The following is a 5,433-nucleotide window of genomic DNA, read 5'->3' as shown; positions in this document are numbered from 1 at the left end:
TGACAATACGTATCTGCTTGCAAAAAATAATTTTTCTGTAATATTTTCATAGACTTTTTATTTTTCCATAATATTACTAATTAAATAATCAATTAATTAATTAGCTGAATATATATTTAGGGATTTTTCAGTTTTCTATATTTTAAACAGCAATATGAAAATAGAGTGTATATTTTTTTGCGCTTAAAAAGAATTCTTCAAATTGTTCTTATCGCTGGGCTCAGCGATAAGCTCAGCTCGTTCTTCTTAAAATAATTGAATTCCACACCATAATCTAACCACATAATCACCTAACCGTTAACCAACGTAACCCATCTAAACACCCACCTCTAACCTACCTAACCTCGAAAATCCACCTCTAGCTAAGGTTTCCCTCAGAAATCGAAGTACGAAAAATATATCAGACGTATCAGTATAACACAACCACTCATGTTTGTAAAATAGTTCTCAAGGTCTATAATTTTCTACAAAGACACATACAGAGAAACGATATTTGTATTAGAAATCAATGTTTATAATTAGTGCCTGCGATACAAGCAGTAAAACCTCATAACATAGCGTAAAATCACATAAAATTGGTCAAAGTAACAAAAGTTCAAAAATGTCAGCTTCAAGGGACTTCTTGCCTAAAGTCTTCATAGGCATCACTCTTCGGGAGTGTTGCGCCACTAACAGAAGATTTTGTAAGTTGTCGTCTATTTCCACTTGACCCAATTTTACGAAGCTCTCACAGATTAGCCATTTTTCATAGTCTGCACTAAAAACATCAGTCTTTAAATAAAATCTTTGGAAGATTTTCATTAATTTCAAGGACACGAAATCCTTCATGTATAGCAGAAGAAACATTGACACTTCCTTTGGTTGAACTGACAAGCGTTTGTAGGCGATTGTAACCTTACCGGATGTTTTCTCTGCCTGCAAGTCTAGAATCATGCTGAGCTTAACGTCAGTAGGAACTGATTCATATAAAATAGCAAGAATGGCCCACTCAGCTGTTTCAAGAAAAGGAAGTCATGGGACGGCGCTTGGACTGCGGAAGGAGCTGTGAACCAGGCCTTCACGTACACTAGAATAACAAACAGACAGATGTCTTTAGTACGCCTTCCATTCTTCAGCTGTAAGATTGAAGTGGCTCTTGAAAAGAAGAATTTTCAGGGCGTATAGAACTCGTGACATAAAGTGCACATTGTGGATACAACCAGGTGGAGATAACTTGATTCTGCGTGGAGGCGTGCCTCTCAAGAAAATGCAGACTAATTCAAGAAATTCCCGATAGTCATTACGAGGTTGGCTCTCTTGGAATTAAAGTTATGAAATGCTTAAACTGATGTATCTATGTTATTAGGGAGTAAGTAGAGCAGTTTCAGAAACTTCAAGTACATTTACCTTCCTCCGAAAAAATGTGAGTACGGTTTGTTTCGACATTTCCAGGAGATCCGGCGACCTGCTGTAAGCGAAGCCTGCGTTGAACGAACACAAATTTATGTCTTTCCATGCCTCGTGAAATCTCTTTCGAAGAGGAATTTCAGGACCACAAGATACAGCTACTGCCACTTCAAATACACCTTTCAAGACGATCTCGAACACGTGGTGGCGACAAGCTGCGTATAAGACATCTCGGATCAACTTCCACTCCAGGATGACGCATGCACCGTTTTCACCACCTGCCGAAAGAGAAAAGGGGTAAGACAGAATTTCATTTACTTTAAATTATCGCTATAATAGCGAAGAGTCGCGTATTTTATGTACCTGTAATGCTAGTTGTAATATCAGTACTTGTGCCCTGTATTCTGACAATCAGTTTCCATGATTCCAGAACATGTACAACGGCACTGGCAGTAGCTTCATCCGTTCCATGTTGAAGCAGGGGTGCATCAGCAGCTGCTCGTCAGCGTTGTAGTCCGTGATAACTACAGGTAATCGCTCTTGCATAGTGTTTCCAAATTCCACTTTTTTCGTCAAAATGAACAATAAGTTTAGTGCCATATTTCTGTAGTTTTTCTTTAACTTTCCAGCATTTGTCTTTTGGAAATTTGTACGTAAGCGATGAAGTATGCTTTTATTAACATTGACTGTGTTGACATCTACGTTTAGTGCAATTGCTGTAGCCCTCACAACTGCATCAGACTTTCTAAACTTGTCTTAGTTGTATCAATCGTTGCTACAAAATTTGAAGTAAAAAAATTCTTACAATCTCTCCTATTCTTAATTTTTGTTTCTTTAATTTTACTAGTATCACCTGAGAGGCTCTCGATTTCGTTAGCATTCTCATGTTTTTGTTTTTCTTTCCTCTTCTTTCTGCAGCCTTTTTCAGCGACTTGACTCCCTGCCGTGCATCTTCATATCCCGTACAGAAGACATCAAGCCAGGCTACCCCTTCTTCCGCTGTAGAACTAGGAAATTTAAATCCTCTTTTATTTCTATGATTTTCATGGCGTTGCCATAAGCAACGCCAAAGAGTTCTTCAAACTTATCCTTAAAAGAACCTTCGAGCTGGACTTGCCGCTCTGACAGTCGCGTAGCACTTTTTTGCAGAGATCTTTATTCCTTATGCAAATCGGCAGCTTTCTTCACCATGCGACACTTTTGCATCGTCAGAATTCTATCCCGTTCCCATAATTCACACACGGCATCAACATCAGCGTTACATACTTAAAAACACTTATAGACCTATTGTATTCCCGTAATTGGCGGTAGACCAGTAAACAAGTTTTCTACTGCGCTTTGTTTTCGCTGCACTCATCTCACTCACTTTTATTCAGATATCGTGAACCGAAAGAAAACACGCGCGTATAACCAAACCGGAAACGTAAGCTCAAAGTTTCCCGTCACGATTTGTCCGGGGTCAACGGCTGACACACAGCAGGAGCATTAAAAAATGGCTTAGCTATAAGCAATTCATTTTGATTAACTGCGTTAATAAATAATTCTTAAAGTAATGGCAAACTATCATGGAAACTTATACACATTACCGGTCTCCTCCGAGTTCGAACCTAGTTATGGTAACTGTGCTACGGCCGTTAAGATAGAAACCGCATGATACATAAAGTCTTACCATGCAGGGATAAGAATTTAGGAGAATACCGATAACTTAACATACGGATGTATTCATAATCTTAATTAATTACACATCAACCAATTCAAAGATGAATTCAAATATATAGATTACGAGTACACACGTAAGATTAACTTAAATTAATCGATTAACGATGTATGTTCAACTATCAGCCACCTGTAAAGGTACAACAAGTGAAAGAACATGCAAGTAGTCAGACGACGTAATAATCAAGAGCTTGTGACTAAATGCGTGAAGTACCGATAAGTAGTTTATAGAATCAATAACTATGAAAGGCCGAGAACGAAGAGTCGCGATCTGTTGACCATGATTGCTGACGATAGCATGAGTCACTCGCACAAATTGTTTGAAACTCAATAAGGAGAGTCGCGCATAACATACTAGGCAGTCTGATAAGTCCCTGAAAAATGAAACACGGAGACGTTTTTTTGGTCAAAGTCGGTTTTATTTTTCAACATACTCTCCTTTTAGGTCGATACAGCGAGTCCAACGATTTTCTAACTTTTTGCGTAAAAACGCTTACCCATGAGCCATCTCTTCAGGTTAGGGAACAAGTAATAGTCGCTGGGGGTCAGGTCTGGTGAATACGGTGGCTGAGGAACCAATTCGTAGCCGATTTCATGCAATTTTGCTTGTGCAACTAAGCATGAATGAACAGGCGCATTGTCGTGATGATAAAGCGGTTTTTTCTTCTTTAAATGCGGACGTTTTTCGGCGATTTCGATTTTCAATCGGTCCAATAATGATGAATAGTATGCTCCGGTTATGATTTTACCTTTTTCAAGATAGTCCACGAATATTATGCCATGTGCATCCCAAAATACGGAGGCCATAACCTTTCCGACCCATTGTTGCGTTTTTGGACGCTTCGGAGCACTTTGGCCCGGTGGAACCCACTGTTTTGCCTGTTGCGTTGACTCAGGAGTGTAGTAGTGGATCCAGGTTTCATCCATGGTTATCAATCGGCGCAAAGACTCGGTCGGCTTACGCGAAAATAATGCCAAATTCTGCTGGGAAGTTGTCACACGAATTCGTTTTTGGTCCACTGTGAGCAAAGGCGGCACCCATCGCGCGCAGAGCTTCTTCATGCCCAAAACTGAATGCACGATATTGCCCACACGTTCCAATGATATGCCTAAGCATTAGCTACCTCTCATTTTCACTTTGGGATCATTCAACATCATATCATGGATTTCTTTCGACATTTTCTGGTGTAGTGACCTCTTTTGGGCGCCCAGATCGTTCAGCATCAACTGTGCTCGTACGGCCACAACGAAACTCGGTAAACCACTTATGAATCGTTCCAATCGACGGTGCAGAGTCCGGGTAATACTTCTCCAGCTTGGCCTTGGTCTCGGATATCGTTTTCTTGCGAAGATAGTAGTGTTTGATCAAAACTCGAAACTCACATTTTTCCATATTAAAAAAAACTCGGAGGTTAGTCGCTTCTCAGTTCTGTAACTTGTAAATACGTAAACATAAATGGCTGAAGTTTTGACAGGCGTCATTTGAAGGATCTAGCTCGACGAAAATGGTTCACATTAGTGAATACTAATGCCATCTCTTAGAATTTTCAGGTACTTATCAGACTGCCTAGTATAACGGCTCGCTGAAATAGAAAGCAAACAGCCGATCACCGGAAGTCTCGGCAGACAAGACATAAATATTCTTAACTCGAGTAATCTGAAACCCAATAGAAACGAAATAATTAAAATTTACATTTTAACAGTACGTGACTTATGACAGATTTGTCACAGTACGTGATTTGTAACAGATTTGTAAAAGTATGTGACTCTTTAAAGAAGCTTTTTCCATATAAACCCCAGAAATGTCCCTGTAAATTGTCTTTTAGTTTCAATCAGTTGTCCTGACAACGTCGTTCAACTTTAATGTACGGATCGCGTGTCAGGGGTTCTGAAAACCCAGAAACGAACCTGTGAAGTTTGAGTCTCTACCGTTGAAGCAGTCATACTGCCAACTCAAGCCACGAAATACGATCTGCCTTGACTAAGTGGTGTACTTTTAAATCACCGCAAAATAGTTAACGTGTCGTCGAGTTCTGAACTAAAGTCCCCTCGGCTGAGACCTTCGGTCGTATTTTCCGAATGAAGTCCGCCGGTTAACGTTCGTGAAAAGACTCATTCTTGAATTTATTCAACAATAAATTCATACAAACATCTGGTAGGTTTTCGTCGCTGCCCTACAATAACACATCGTTCAATAAGTCCCGAGACTAACAAGGAAAACAACATTTGTTTTCAAAAATCATTTTTATTCATCAACATAATCTCCTTTTAGAGTGATACAATCTTTCCAACGCCTTTCCAACATTTCTATACCATGTTTATAGAAAGATT

The sequence above is a fragment of the Belonocnema kinseyi genome, chromosome 6 (genome assembly GCF_010883055.1).
Source record: "Belonocnema kinseyi isolate 2016_QV_RU_SX_M_011 chromosome 6, B_treatae_v1, whole genome shotgun sequence".
Classification (NCBI taxonomy): domain Eukaryota; kingdom Metazoa; phylum Arthropoda; class Insecta; order Hymenoptera; family Cynipidae; genus Belonocnema; species Belonocnema kinseyi.
This window is presented reverse-complemented; position numbering follows the sequence as displayed.